Raw genomic sequence first — 15285 nt, 5'->3', positions numbered from 1 at the left:
TGGAGAAAGCCAGAGAATTCCAGAAAAACATCTACTTCTGCTTCATTGACTATGCAAAAGCCTTTGACTGTGTGGACCACAGCAAACTATTATCTATCTCTTGAGAAATCTATATGTGGGACAGGAAGCAAGAGTTAGAACTGGATATGGAACAACTGATTGGTTCAAAATTGGGAAAGGAGTATGACAAGGCTGTATCTTGTCTTCCTGCTTTTTCAACTTATCTGCAGAATACATCATGCAAAAGGCACGACTGGATGAATCCCAAGACGGAATTAAGATTGCCGGAAGAAATATCAACAACCTCAGATATGTAGATGATTCCACTCTGGTGGCAGAAACTGAGGAGGAATTAAATAACCTCTTAATGAGGGTGAAAGAGGAGAGTGCAAAAAATGGTCTGAAGCTCAACATCAAAAAACCTAAGATCATGGCCACTGGTCCCATCACCTCCTGGCAAATAGAAGGGGAAGATATGGAGGCAGGGAGAGAGTTTACCTTCTTGGGCTCCATGATCACTGGAGATGATGACATCAGTCATGAAATTAAAAGATGCCTGCTTCTTGGCAGGAAAGTGATGACAAACCTAGACAGCATCTTAAAAAGCAGAGACATCACCTTGCCAACAAAAGTCCGAATAGTCAAACCTATGGTTTTTCCAGTAGTGATGTATGGAAGTGAGAGCTGGACCATAAAGAAAGCTAACTGCCGAAGAATTGATGCTTTGGAATTGTGGTGCTGGAGTAGGCTCTTGAGAGTCCCCTGGACTGCAAGGAGAACAAACCTATCCATTTTGAATGAAATCAAGCCTGAGTGCTCACTGGAAGGACAAATCCTGAAGCTGAGGCTCCAGTAATTCAGGCATCTAATGATGCTGGGAAAGTGTGAAGGCAAGAGGAGAAGGGGATGACAGAGGACGAGATGGATGGACAGTGTCATCGAAGCTACCAACATGAATTTGACCCAACTCCAGGAGGCAGTGGAAGACAGGAGGGCCTGGCATGCTCTGGTCCATTGGGTCACAAAGAGTCAGACATGACTTAACAACTAAACAACAATATCGAGGTGGTAGCTAATACCAGTGGAATTGAATGTTGTGAAGAAAGGTCTTTATGTTGAAGATGTAAGAAAGAAAGAGAAACATATTATTATATGTGGTAGATATATGAAGATAAAAAGAATGAATGATTGTTTTCAATGACATTAATGAAATCATAAAGAGATATACAAAGGTATCCAATGCTTTGTTAAATATATTTGAAAAAAGTCAGTTAGAAAGAGGAAAAGTGGAACTGGCTACTAATAGAGTGTATCACAGTGAGTACACCCCCTCACATTTCATAAACGTTTTAGTATATCTTTTCATGTGACAACACTGAAGAAATGACACTTGTAAATGTCATTTCTTCAGTGTAAATGTGCTGTCCCCTCAAAATAGCACAACACACAATCATTAATTATGACACCAGGGAGTGAAAATGGCTACTTGGGCCCAATGTGGACATTGTCACTTGGGGGTGTATTCCCTTTTGTTGCCAGCAGTTTAGACATTAATGGCTATGTGTTGTGTTATTTTGAGGGAACAGCACGTTTACACTGTTATACAAGCTATATACTCACTGCTTTACATTGTGTCCAAGTGTCATTTCTTCAGTGTTGTAACATGAAAAGGAGCATATTAAAATGTTTATGAAATGTGAGGGTGTGCACCAACATTTATGATATAGTATATGTTAACAGTAGCAAGATTGATATTTGCAAGGTACTGGAAAAATAATAATCAGTTGAACTTTGAGGAACGGTACAGTGAGATATGGAATTTGGCTATTAATGATAAATTTACCTGTGAATTGAAAGTTAGAAAATAATTATTGAAAGAAAACAGTTTTAATGGGATTTGGAAAGCTTTTTTAGAACATGTATTTACTAAACACAAAGGTTAAACCCTGACACAGGAATCATTATATTTCTGGAAGGAGATGGGCCACATAATATAAATCAAGATGAAATTTACAGATGTAGAACATATATACATATATACATTTATTCCCAAGAGTGATGGGTAACACGGTATATTTGAGTTACGAATGTATTGAGTCTTGTTTTTGCTATTACATATTATTTGATGTATAGGTTTTTTCTGTTTTGTGTTTGTAATGTCATGTATATTATATAGTTTCAAAGTTAAAAATAAAAATAATTTTAAAAATCAGCCACAGATTATTTTGACTAGCCTCCTTTCAGAAGGCACAATGTGAATTTGAATTCCTTATCTCTAGCTTCACAGTCACATGCCTATCCCACTAAAATATCCTATCTTTTTCTTTTTTAAAAAATGCATTTATTAGTTTTTCACTCTATCTACATTTAATTTGTGCTTGTCAAACATCATGTTACATGATTTGCTTACAGTTATTCATTTTTTACAGTTCAGTGTATTCACAATTATCCTCCCAAAATCCAGACATCTTTCAAACATTCAAACCATTAATGTGCGTATCGTATTTGCCGGTGTATAAGGCGACTGGGCATATAAGTCCAGCCCTCCAACATTCCCACTCAGAATGTAGTGTTTGTTATATACTTGCTGTATAAGACTACCCCCTCTTCTGCATACGTGATTCTGCTTTGGCTGCATCATGGGGAGAGTTCCTTTTGCCCCTTTTGGTTCCTTTTCGGAGAGAGCCAGGGTTTGCTGGAAGAAGGAACAGCAGAGAGGCAGCAGCCATTTTGGAGAGGCGGCAGCCATTTTGAGGGGCAGCAGCCATGTGGTCGCATCTCAAAATGGCTGCCGCCTCTCTGCTGTTCCGACAGTCAGCTGTTCGGCGCTAGAGTCAGGCTGTTCCCAGGCTAGGAGCCAGGCTCTACTCAGTCTTACTACCAGGTAAGTGACTTCGCTGGGAGAGAGGGAGGGTTTGCTGGACATGCACCTGGCGTACAAGACGCCCCCCCCACTTGGAGGCATGTTTTTCAGGGCCAAAAAGTCATCTTGTACGCCAGCAAATATGGTATTTTAGTATATAATATTGGCTACTATCATAATATTACTTTCATAGTGTACAATATTCTCAAGATATTCTAGTAACATAGTTAATAAAAGTAGTTCCAGATCCATGCCCCAACCTTATATCTAGTTTAATTTACCTAAAAAGAAAATCCACCATATTGCGTCTTTACCCTGGTTAGTGCTCCCTTATTTCAATTTAATTCTACTTTTTAATATAAAAGATATGCTCCTTTACAATTCCTGAAGTTAGATATATACATACTTTTCAACATTAAGGACCCCCTTCCTATTTTCCCCTTTTTCATCTTTCTAAGTAATTCCCTCTCTTATTTCGCTTTTATCACTTTTTGTTTCTGACTCTGCCATCTTTCATGCCATTTTGTGCATCTGATTTATCTCCACTAGATCTTTATGCACTTGGTCTATCTTCAATCGATCTTCCAGGCTTTTTAAAATCAATTTTGCTCATTTTCTCCCCTTGTCTTCCCTCAATACTCTCCTCAGATACAAGATTTAAGTTGTTTCTCTTAGGTTTTCCCCATTAATTTCCTCCAGCTCCTCTTTTGATTGGCATACATCATCCAGCACACTCTCATTTTTTTTTTGTTATTCCCTGTCTCTTGTTAACTATAATTCTTCAGATGTTCGTTGAATAATTTTGCCTCTTGGTAGTGTGATCTCACTATTTCTGTGATTGTTTGAAGGGAGATTTTGTTTCATCCGAAAATTGTCCTTGTTGTGCCATTCTGTTCCAGCTGTCCAAGAGCTTAAACCAAAATTCGTAACCCCCAAGTATCACAGTCCAGTTCAATGATTGTATCTGTGGCCTAATTGATCCCTGGCAAATTGATGCCAGCCAAACAGATATTCCAGGTCTCCAGAGTCAGTTCAAAGAGTCCATTTTGGCTAAATAGACCTGAACCAAAATTTAAACCCCCAAAGTACCAAGGTACAATGCAATGGTTATATCCATGGCCTGATGGCCTAATTCCCACACGTTTACACCAGCTAGTCAAACACAAACACTTCCAGCTCCCGGGGCAGTTTCAGAGGATCTACTTTGGCCAAATAGGCTTAAACTGAGGCTCAAACCCCCCAAATTTCACAATCCAATTCAGTATTTATATCCATATCCTGGTAGCCTAGTTCCCGCAATTCTACATCGGCCAAAACTGCAATTCCAAGTCCCTGGAGATGGTTCCAAAAAGTTCACTCTGGCCCAATATACTAATTCCCAAAGTACAGTTTAAAAAGATCCACTTTAGGGTTAATTTGTTTATGTTCCAGCCAGGCATGAAAAAATCAAAAGGAAATTTAAAAAAAGGTTTCCAAGCTTTAAACAGCAGTAGAGTGCTCAAGGTCACTGTTCTGGGCATTATGCCAAAAGACTTCAGATAGACAAAACATAATAACTCCAGACTTGCTTCTTGACTGATAATAACTTACAAGAAAAGTTTCTTAAAGTTTATAACACCAAATTATAATATTCTTTAAAAATATTTTAAATGTATTTAAATGAGTAGTTAGTCCCATTAATCTTTAAATTATTTTCTTTGCATCAACTATCCCTCTCTCCAGATTTTCTGCCGCTCTACAAATGATGAGATTGATAGTAGATTCTTTTTTCTGTATATAGGGATTGTCTTCTCCGGAGATAATCATAAGCAGTTAGTTGTAAAAATATTTCTCACCCGACAATAACACCGATGTTGAATAGCTGATTGTTGCTTCTCTTATTGCTGGCTGCTGACGACTTGCAAGCAAGCTTCCTAGCTGCTTGTTTCTGCCCTTTGGCTGATTGGGGAGTTTCCTGGATCAAACGGGGATGACCACCATCCCCCCCATGATCAACAGGCTTCCCCCCAGTTTACCACCTCTTCGGGGTGGTTTCGACACCCTGGGGTGTCCCAAACAGGTCAGAATTCAGCCCAGGGATAAGAGCTCCATCCTCCTGCTTCTGTCTTGTTGCAGCGTCAAACCAGTCTCAAATATCCTATCTTTTTCAAATTATGCAAAATAATTATTCTATTGAACTGTTATTGATGTTTTACATTCTGCATATTTCTAGTTCATGGAAGACAACTGAATTTGATTTCACTTGTTTGATCTTGAAAGTTTACAGCCATTATTGTAATCTGTCGTACAGGAGGATGTTTTTAAGTGTTGTGCAGTAATATGAGCAGTAGTGTTATCATTCATTAGCCATGATCAAATACCTCTTTCAGATGAAAAACACTTCTGTGCTCTGCTTTTCTCCAGCAGCCTCCCCTTGTGCCCCCTGTTGTGTGGGGGGGGGGCTTGCCCACTGTTTTTGCTGGTATCTCCTATCGAATATTTAGAAATGGTTTTACAATGTATAGTTATACTCTCACTTTAAGAAATTCTTATTGCCACTCTTGCTTCTACACTTCCTTAACAGCTTTTTCTGCTCTTGTGTGTAAGTTGTGTATGAATGTCAATATTGGCTTATTACTATAAATTTCCAGTAGAAATCCTTATTTTTTTTCTTAATTCTATTCAAAGAGAAACTTTGCTTTTTCAAAAATGGGTTTGCTGGCAAAATTTCTAATCCTTACATATTTTTAAATTTATTTCTGCATAATTCCTCATTAACCTCTTATTTCATGACGCAGATTTACCTTCCTGAATAGTTTCTTCTACTGTATATATGGCACATCAAATCAAGAGCACTGAATGTACAAATGCTGCAGCCACATGACTGAAAAAGATGCAGCCTACTTGACAAAACTGAAGGGCTGTCCACATTGGGAAATTTGTTGTGGTCCATGCATGCTTAAAAGGTTCTTATCTTAAGTGCAATCTGTTTTAACTCTCACTGAAGCCATCCCTCTTGACAGAGTTGCAGTGTTTCCAAGATACACCAGGTGGCGCTATTGATAGATAAACTTCCCTGAGATGAATACACCAAACCACTTGTAGTGCTGATAGAAGTATTACTTGTATTATTTACAGGATTTGTACATACATACACAGCTTTAGTCTTGGTCTGACAGTCCTTGGTTATGCACAGCAGTTCAGCACGTAAATCACAGTCAAAGTCCTTTTGTAAATAGTCCAGAGTTTGTTTACCAGTTGAGCAGCCCTGAAGCCACAAGTTCTTCTCCCAATATACCTGGAGATAGGCTTCTTCCAGGATCTTCTCCAATACAACAATTCCGACAGCGACACAGCATACAACACCAACAACCAACAAAGTGTGTAAGCTAGTTCTCCTAGCTTTATCCTAGGGTTCACCAATCGTGTCATTCTTCTCTCAGCTGTCTCAATCAACTCAGCTGTACCACCTCTAGCTACACATATCTTGTACCTCCGATCCTGTTAATACTTATAGAATTGCATTCAACAATTCACACAGGTTTGACCTAAACCTGTCACCTCTGTCCAAACTGGAGGTCATGCAATGGGTCCTCTTCTCTCATGCTACAGATCTATACAAAGTTTACCTGCTTTACTTGTGAGTATGTTTACATGGTTTACTCACAGGTAAGGAGTTGGCAGCAACAGCTGTCAAGATCTGCTGCAGCATGAAGGGATGACATTTGGGTGAAGATTCAGGAGACAGAAGGGAAGTAACTTTCAGTTTTTCCAGCATTTCTCCTCGTCCAGGGCTGTTCTGGGGCTGTGCTTCCTTGTGGGGTGGAGCCCATGGAGACATCATAGCTTCTTCCTCTGTTTTTTTTCTCTCAGATCTCATGCAGGATTTTTGTTGTTTGTTTGTTCAAAGAGTAAGTGGCATATTGAAATGGCAGTGCATTAACCTGGTATGGTTTTAGAATTTCATTGCTTCAGTTACAGAAATGTTTAAAATAAAGGATAAAAATAGAGATGGGGGTTTCTCCACCTTCCCTTTCAATGTGACAGCCCACCTAATACATCACAGGGTTTGTCTCCTCAGTTAATACCTCTCCCAGTGTCATTTTGGTCATCTGTGAAGAGCTATTTTGCATCTCAGTGAATTGTGTCAAAAAGCTTGCATGTCTTAGCCCTGTGCAGGACTGTTCTTAAAGGGTAAAGATGGATAGTTCTAATTAGAAACACAAACAATGGCCCTCCACATGTCGATTGGGGCCAGGGATGGTATTGGGATCTTGCTGGGTTACCGCGCTCTCCGCAACCTAGCCATTTCCTTACTGGAGCTGGTGGCACTATTGGAATCCCCGAAGCTTCTGGTCTTGGGTGATTTCAACATCCATTCGGAGGCAGAGATTTCTGGTCCAGCTCTTGAGTTCTTGGAAGCCATGGCTTCCTTGGACATGTCCCAACATGTTAATGGCCCCCCACATGGACAGTCATATGCTAGACCTGGTTTTCTCCACCAGTTGGAGTGCGTGTGGTCTGATGGTGACTGACCTTGTGTCAGTTCCCTTGTCATGGTCGAATCACCACCTAATAAAATGTAACCTCTCAGTGGCTCTCCCTCCCTGCAGGGAGCAAAGACCTATTTTAATTGGCCGCCCTTGAAGGCTACAGTGGAGTCTCGACCTACGGACTTAATCCGTATTGGAACGGTGTCCGTAGGTCGAAAGGTCTGTAGGTCGAAAATGCATTACCCATAGGAATGCATTGAAAACCCATTAATCCGTTCCAGCCCAAGAAAAAAGATACCCCCCAAAAAAATAAAAATAAAACACTGCAAGCCCCTGGGGCTGCAAAAAAACAAAACAAACACAAACACAACCCCACCAGCCCAATCCCACCCTGTAAAAGACAAAAAAAAGTTTTAAAAAAGCAAAAAGCAGCCTTACCTGCTCCACCGCGACCACTGCTGCCAGGAGGCCTCCCGGACTCTAACCCCCACTGCCGGGACAGGGCTCTGGCTGCCGCTGCTGGGCCTGGCCTCCATCGTCACCTTTCTCCCCCACTGCCAGGCTTCACCACTGCCAAAACCACCATCGGGCACAGCGCTTCGGGAGAAGCCGTGTGGTGGGGGGAAAGGCCAGATCAGCTCCTGCCTCTCTTCCCTGCCATCCGGCTTCTCCCAAAGGGCTGCCCCTATGATGGTTTCAGCAGTGGAGAAGCCAGGTGGCAGGGGAGAAAGGCAGGAGCCAATCTGGCCAGAGCAGACCCTTCTTGAAGCTGGTCCCCCTCTCTTTTCGCCCCCACACCAGATCGGCAGGATGGCACTGGAAGCCCAGGAGACTGAGCCTCCCTTTTCCAAAACATTGGGGCAAAAGAGCTTAAGAAGCAGTTTCTTCACCACCAATGGTTTGAATTTCCCACCCTTTTCCCCTGCCTTTTTCGGTCCGTACGTCGAAGCTCTGGCTGCAAGTCAACCCAAAATTTTGCGACTGGAGCTGTCTGTACATCGAAAAGTCTGTACGTGGGGCCATTTGTAGGTCGAGACTCCACTGTACTGGATCCTGTAGGATCCCAGGATTACATGAGAGGGATTCCAGCTGATCTGACTGGTGCTCCTGTCGAGGCTCTGGTTCATGGCTAGCTTGCTGCCACCACCAGGGCTTTAGACACGATTGCTCCTAAATGCCCTCTCTGGCCCTGAGCTCGGCCTGTGCGCTGGTTTAACCAGGAGTTGCAAGCTATGAAGCAAAATAGGAGAAGGCTAGAGTGCAAATGGAGATGGAACCTGATGGATTATAATCGGAAAGCTGTCAGGATCACGACTAACCATTACCTTGCTAAGGTGAGGGCTGCTAGTCGAGCTCACTCCGCTATCTGGATTAGCGAAGCTTCAAATCAGCAAGTGGAACTTTTCCGTATACTGTAGTTCGCAATCTATCTGGAATTGGTCTAAGTGATGGGCCTCCTATTAGTATTTTACCTGACCAATTTGCAGCATTTTTAAAATCTAAAGTGGAGGCCATCCGCCGGGAGCTCTCTCCTTTTATGAATACAGTAGATTGAGCAGAGATATCCAGTGCTCCGTGTTGCCCGGTGAGACTTGACCTCTTTCAGCCTGTGACATCAGATATGGTGGACAAAGCACTTGACCATTGTCGCGCCACCACCTCCTCCCTTGATCCTTGCCCAGCCTGGCTAATCAAAGCAGCCAGGTCTACAACAACCGAATGGGCCACAGCAGTAATTAATGGGTCTCTCAAGGAGACACTCATTAGGCCCATTAGGAAGAAACCAAGTTTGGTGGCAGACGATATTGGCAATTATAGGCCTGTCGCCAATGTTTCTTTCTTTAGCAAAGTAGTAGAGAGGGTGGTGGCTGACCAGCTCCAGGCTATTTTGGATGAAACCAGTGCCCTGGATCCATTCCAGTCAGGCTTCAGACTGCGCCATGGTATGGAAACGGCATTGGTCACCCTGTTGGATTACTTGCTGAGGGAGGCTGACAGGGGCAAGATGTCTTTGTTGGTCCCCCTCAGGGGCAAGATGTCTTTGTTGGTCCCCCTCAATATCTCAGCCGCTTCAATACCGTCGACCACGGTATCCTTCTGGGGAGGCTCTCCGAGTTGGGAATTGGTGGTCTGGCGCTTGCCTGGCTCCTTCTTGGAGGACTGTCCCCAGAGAGTACAGCTTAGGGAGAGCCTCAATTGTGGAGTTCCGCAAGGCTCAATTATCTCCCCAATGCTGTATAATATCTACATGAAGCTGCTGGGTGGGGTCATCAGGGGGTGTGGGGCTTCATGCCATCAATACTCTGATGACACCCAGCTCTACGTCTCCTTTTTTCCAACCGCAGTGGATGCCATTCTGTCCCTTCAGTGCTGCCTGGAGGCTGTACTGCAGTGGATGCCAGCGAATGGGCTGAAACTGAACCCGGACAAGACGGAGGTCCTAAGGGTGGGTGGCCCCTCCATTGGTGTTTTGGAAAACTCCCTCTCTTTTGGGGGAGTGACTCTCACCACGAAGAATGAGGTTCACAGCTTGGGGGTCCATCAGGATCTGGTGCTCACCATGGAAACCGGGATGGCATCTGTGTCCACTCCACCTATTTCCATCCGTGGCAGATTGCCCAGCTGCATCCCTATCTTGATGTTGGGCCATTCACCACTTTGGTCCATACACTTGTAATCTCAAGATTAGACTACTGCAATGAGCTCTGCATTAGGCTACCTTTGAGGTTGATGCAGAATGCGGTGGCCAGACTTCTCAGTGGGATGAGAATATCAGCATATTTCCCCCACTCTGGCTACCTTGCATTGGCTGCCCGTTCCTTTCTGCATTGATTTGAAAGTGTTAATGATGACATATAAAGCCCTAAACGGTTTAGGACCTCGATATCTAGCAGAATGCCTCCGCCCACCTAGATCTACTTGAATCACTTGTTCTAGCCAGGAAGGACAGCTGAGGAGCCTAATGCCAAGGGAGGCCTGGAGAGAAAGAACAAGAAACCAGGCCTTCTTGGCAGTGGCCCCTCGCCTCTGGAACAGTCTCCCTTCAGAGATCTCATTGTCAATGAAAGAACAGTGGCTGCCTTGCTCGGTGTTTTTAAAAGCGAAGTTAAAACCTGGCTCTTTAGGCAGGCTTCCCTCCTGTCATCACGTGATTATTTTTATCTTTTCCCCATATTGAATGATATTACTATTGTTCTCTATTTTATTATATTGCTTTCATGCTATTTTTATTCTTAGCTGCCCAGAATAGACTTGGGTCTAAATTGGTGGGGTATAAATTTAATAAATAAATAGATAAACAAACAAACAAACAAACAAATGGGGTCTTTTTTCATGTCAAAGAGTGCTATCAGCATTCCATATACTATAACTATGTATGAAGGCATCCTTCAGTTTCGAGAGACTATGGTAACGTGCTCTGTATGGAAGTCTTGGAACAGTGTCTAGTGTGGCTGAGAAGGCCAATTTGAGAGTGACAATCTCTTCCACATTGAAGACAAATGCAATCTGTCCCCTGTCCAGCTCCCTGGTTTTGCTTGTTTCGGGACTGCCTCTTTGCCTCGGCCTGCTGTACAAGTGTCTCTTCAAATTGGGAGAGGCCATCATGCACCGCCTGCCTCCAGGCTGAATGCTCAGACGTCAAGGTTTCCCATCTGTTGAGGTCCATTCCTAAGGCCTTCGGATCCCGCTTGCAGATTTATCGCAGCTGTGGTCTCCCTCTGGGGCGGCTTCCCTGCATTAATTCTCCATACAGGAGATCTTTTGGAATCCGACCATCAGCCATTCTCACGACGTGCCCAAGCCAATGTAGATGGCGCTGTTTCAATAATGTATACATGCTGAAAATTCCAGCTCATTCTAGGACTACTCTATTTGGAACTTTGTCCTGCCAGGTGATACCAAAAATGTGTCAGAGAAAACGCATATGGAAGGTGTTCAGCTTCCTCTCCTGCCGTGCACAGAGGGTCCAGGACTTGCTGCAGTACAGGAATGTGCTCAGGACACAGGCTCTATTGACCTGGATTTTGTGGTATGCCATCAACTTCTTATTAAGCCATACTTTCTTTGTGAGTCTAGAGAACATGGTAGCTGCTTTCCCAATGTGTTTATCCAGCTCGACATCTAGGGAGAGAGTGCCAGAGATTGTTTAGCCAAGGTACACAAATTCATGAACAACCTCCAATTCTTGTGTGGAGATAGTAATAGAGGGAGGTGAGTCCACGCCCTGGCCCATGACTTGTGTTTTCTTCAGGCTGATAGTCCAAAGTCTTGGCAGGCCTTGCTAAAATGATTCATGATTTGTTGGAGGTCTTCAGCAGAGTGGGCAACAATGGCTGCATCATCGGCGAAGAGGAAGTCCTGCATGCATTTCAGTTGGACTTTGGTCTTTGCTCTCAATCTAGAGAGATTAAAGAGCTTTCCATCTGATCTAGTCTGGAGATAGACACCTTCTGTTGCCAAAAGCCTGCTTCAGCATGACAGCAAAAAAAGATCCCAAACAGGGTCGGTGCAAGGACACAGCCTTGTTTTACTCCGCTTTGGATGTCAAAGGGATCTGATGTTGAGCCATCAAAAACTACAGTGCCCTTCATATCCTCATGAAAGGACCTGATGATGTTAAGGAGTTGAGGTGGACATCCAATCTTGGGAAGTATTTTAAAAAGGCCATCCCTGCTAACCAAGTCGAAGCCCTTTGTAAGATCTATGAAGCCCACAAAGAGTGGCTGTTGTTGTTCCCTGCATTTCTCCTGCAACTGTCTGAGGGAAAATACCATGTAAGTGGTGGATCTATTAGCTCGAAATCCATACTGTGATTTTGGATAGACTCTGCCCACAAGCACCTGGAGTCTCTTCAGCACTACACGGGCCAGCAGCTTCCCTACAATGCTGAGAAGAGAGATACCAGTTATTGCAGTCGCCCCTGTCGCCTTTGTTCTTACACAATGTGATGATGTTTGCATCCTTCACGTCCTGTGGTACTCCACCTTCCCTCCAGCAAAGACAAAAGACTTCATACAGCTCGGTGGTGATGGTCTCTTTACAGCACTTCAAAACTTCAACGGGGATGTTATCCTTTCCAGGTGCCTTGCCAGAGGCAAGGGAATCCAAAGCTGCTTTTATTTCTGCTAAAGTTGGTTCACTGTCCAGCTCTTCCAAGACAGGCAGGCACTCAATGTTATTTTATGCCTCTTCATTCTCTTTAGAATATAGCTCAGAGTAGTGCTGCACCCAGCGTTCCATCTGTTGTGCTCGGTCCTGGATGATCACGCTTGTAGCAGACTTCAAGGGAGCAGATTTCTTCTGTATTGGACCTAAAGCCTGCTTGATACCGTCATACATTCCCCTGTGTCCGCTGCTATCTGTATCTGAGAACAGAGCTGAAGCCAATAATCATTGGAACATCTCCTGGCAGTCTGTTGGACTTGGCTACAAGCAGCTCGAAGAGTCTGCAAGTTGTACTCACTAGGACAGGCTTTGTATGCTGCAAAAGTCTCCTCTTATCCTCGATGGCTGGAATCAACTCCTCCAAGTGGGCTTTGAACCGGTTGGCCATCTTTTTGGTCTTCTTGCCAAATGTGGACAAGGCAGTCTTATAAACAGTGTTCTTGAAATGTTCCCGTCATTCAGGTACATTTGCATCATCCGGGCCTGGAAGGGTTTCCTGAAGCTCTTGGGCAAATTCCTCCACTTTTCTTTGATTGCGAATCTTGTTGATGTCAATACGAGGTCTTCCTTCCTTTTTAGTGTGCTACAATCTCTTTGTTCACAGTTTTATTCTGCTACACACCAGGGAGTGATCAGTTTCACAATCAGCACTCTGGTAACTGCGTGTGATCGTAATACTAGGAAGGCTAGAACGTCTAGTGAGGATCAAATCAAGCTGATGCCAATGGTTCGATCTGGGATGACTCCAGGAAACTCTGTGTTGAGGCTTTGTATTAAAGAACATGTTGGTGACACAAAGACCATAATAACAGCAAAACTCCAACAAGTGTTGGCCATTTTCATTCATCTTCCCAATGCCAAAATGGCCTAGACAGGTGGGCCAAGAGTTGTGATCAGCACCAAATCTAGCATTAAAGTCTCTGAGAATGAACAGCGGCTCTCTCTCAGGGACTTTTTGATAGTAGCCACCAAGTCATCATAGAATTTGTCTTTGACTTCTGTTGTGGATGACAGTGTTGGTGCATATGCACTAATGAGGGTGACCGGTCCCACTGATGAGTGGAGCTGCAGAAACAGGATTCTTTCACTCCCCACAGTAGGTGGAACAATGGATCTCAGCAGAGTATTTCTGACTGCAAAGCCAACACCATATTCCCTGGTCTCATTCAATGGTTTTCCCTGCCAGAAGAATGAGATTTTTTTTTTCTTTGACAGATCCCGAGTCTGGCAATCTCATCTCTTGCAGGGCAACAATGTCCATCCACAGTCTACTCAGTTCGATGTCAATGACAGCTGTCTTGCGCACGTTGTCTATTTCCTGCAGGTTGTCAGAAAAGCCAGGGGTCATTGTCCGTCCATTCCAGGTGCCCAACTTTAGGGCAGATGTTTTCTTCTGATTGTTGTGTGGTGCAGGGTTATTGATCTGCTTGTCGGCTCTCCCACCATCAGAAGTAACTCCTGGCATCATGCTCTATGCCAATCGAGCAAGACTTATAACCACTAACTGCTAGTTCCTGTGTTATTTCGACACTGTATGCAATGCTGGAGTGTCCTCTCCAGAGCACAAAGCCTGGGTAGAATAATATGGAGGATAGGCTGTTACCCAAGCAGAAAATCCCCCCTCTCCATGTCACTGAAATAGTCCAATGGAAAGGCAAGTGCCAATACAACTGGTTCCAGTGACATCACAGGAGTTGCCAGAACGACACGAACTGTCTACGGGACTCCGGCTCCGGATTTTGCCTTGAGGTTATCTCCTGAAGCCTTTTCCATCAGTTGATATAGCCACAAGGCAGTGGAGGTTTGAAATCAGAGTTTTCCTTCTCCTAGATGGGCTGCCTTCCATGGCTGATGAGCTCCACCTACCCGCCCTGCTCCCTAATAGTGCAGAAGTATGATCCTACTCCTCAAACATTCCTGCCCCCAGGTGTATAAAAGGCTATTTGGCTATCCTATTTAGCAGATTAGAGTAAAAAATAGAACCAGAGAATTTCGCGTGGTGTCAGGCGTGCACTTCTGCTGGCACTAATTTAAAGCCAAAGCCCCGCCCCCTCATATCATGCGGTCAGGGAGTACAAAGGTCAGTCTACCAGAAGAGATCACACCAATTAAAATGTCCCCCAAGCACAGCTCCCTCCTGCCTCTGCTTCCCCTTCAGACAAGAGGCTTAATGCTTCTGCTGGCACTAATTTAAAGCCAAAGCCCCACCCCCTCAGACCATGCGGTCAGGGAGTACAAAGGTCAGCCTACCAGAAGAGATCTCACCAATTAAAATGTCCCCCAAGCACAGCTCCCTCCTGCCTCCCATATGCCAGTGTAAACTATATGCCAGTGTAAACACACTCTAGTTTTATTCTAAGTAAAGATGACACCCAGTTGAGTAATTTTGTAATGACAGCATTTATCACTATTTCTGATGAAATTTTTTTTTATATTTTTATTTTTTTAACAAGAGGGGTGACAGAAAGGAAAAGGGGAGTTGAGGTTAAAGGGGAAAAAGAGAAACAATCAGAAACCCAGACTGATCTTGATGTATTAAGTGAACTAAAATTCTTTTCATTCTAGTTGCCAAGATGGTCGCATATATTTTATAGTCCACATTCAACAATGAAATTGGCCTATAATTTTGAATTTCTTTACCTTCTGTATTTTCCTTATGGATGAGAGAAATTGTCACTTCAGTCCATGTTGTTGGTATTTTCCCCTCTTCTTCAACACATTCTAACAGCTTCTTAAATGGCTGAAGTAACACCTCTTCCAGTTTTTTATAATATTCCACTGGTA

General features: G+C 43.6%; 1 protein-coding gene across 12 annotated transcripts in view; it reads left to right on the top strand.

Moving 5' to 3' along the window:
* SLIT2 (slit guidance ligand 2) overlaps nt 1-15285 on the top strand; it is a 455778-nt gene that overhangs the window by 279244 nt on the left and 161249 nt on the right. The window lies entirely within an intron of this gene.

The sequence above is a fragment of the Pogona vitticeps genome, chromosome 5 (genome assembly GCF_051106095.1).
Source record: "Pogona vitticeps strain Pit_001003342236 chromosome 5, PviZW2.1, whole genome shotgun sequence".
NCBI lineage: Eukaryota > Metazoa > Chordata > Lepidosauria > Squamata > Agamidae > Pogona > Pogona vitticeps.
The sequence above is the reverse complement of the archived record's forward strand: the minus strand, read 5'-3'. Positions and strand labels throughout refer to the sequence as shown.